Source organism: Sphaeroforma arctica, assembly GCF_001186125.1.
Source record: "Sphaeroforma arctica JP610 unplaced genomic scaffold supercont1.1649, whole genome shotgun sequence".
NCBI classification, from domain to species: Eukaryota; class Ichthyosporea; order Ichthyophonida; genus Sphaeroforma; species Sphaeroforma arctica.
In genome coordinates, this window is record NW_014038909.1 from 1 (window position 1) to 1,133 (window position 1,133).

The following is a 1,133-nucleotide window of genomic DNA, read 5'->3' on the forward strand; positions in this document are numbered from 1 at the left end:
ATATATATAATACACACACACACACATATATATATATATATATATATATATATATATAATGATCAAACCCATTAGACTCTAATGTACGGAGTCCATTCTAATTATATAAACAGTATACACCGTAGCGGCCGCGTCAGACAGTCATTATAGGAAATACATCAAAATTAGAACACTTAGAATACCAGTCAAACTTCAAGCACAAACCACTAACGAGAATAGAACCAGAAACCATGGGATTTTTCTACAATACATATACATACTACTGTCTGGAAGTGTTGTCTCTCATGTTCTTCCTCTGACATGTCGTTATGTGCGTGAGCGTGAGTGTACCCATCCGTAGTCGGATCCGCATCCATAGTCACTGTCAATATCACAATTGTAGACCAACTAGAACTTGATGGGGGATGTGAAGCTTCTGTACTGTTATTCAATATACAGTATACACTATTCAACTATCGTCACTGTGCATACTTATCCGCCAACTCTATATTTATTACCTACTTTTAGTTCTCTACGCATACTCTCTCTCTTCCCTCTCTCGCTCTCTCTATCAAAATAAATACAAATACTAGAGCAAGTCCATAATCCATAGAAACCGAGATAGTGAGAGAGACCCTGATGGACTGATCGGATGAAGATGCGCTTCATGAAAATTTAAAATAAATTGCCATCTGATGATCTGAACTCCTCCTCACCTCCTGTCTAAAGATTTTATAAGGTTTTAGGGTTTTAGAATTTTGGGGACACTTGTTCATATTCTATTGTTCTAAACTCAACGAACAGGATAAATATGCCATTATGCCTGATAAATATCAGGTGTAGCTTCCCGGAGGAAAACCATATTCACATTCTCGATTCGCTAGGCGTCTCTCTACTGAGCCTCTACCTTAGAGTGCTTACTGTATAGGAGTTCGCCGTCGTATGGCCCACCATACTAGTAACTTTTGAGTGTACATGTGTACGCAGATATCTACAAATATCTACAAAATAAGAGTTTGACAAATTGAGTGGACAACCTGTGAGGAGTCGACCACCTTTGAGAGCTACCGAAAACTATATATCATCTGTGCCTCAGCACAACAACACTGAATGCTAATATATATAAATATATATACATATAAGTATTCCATATA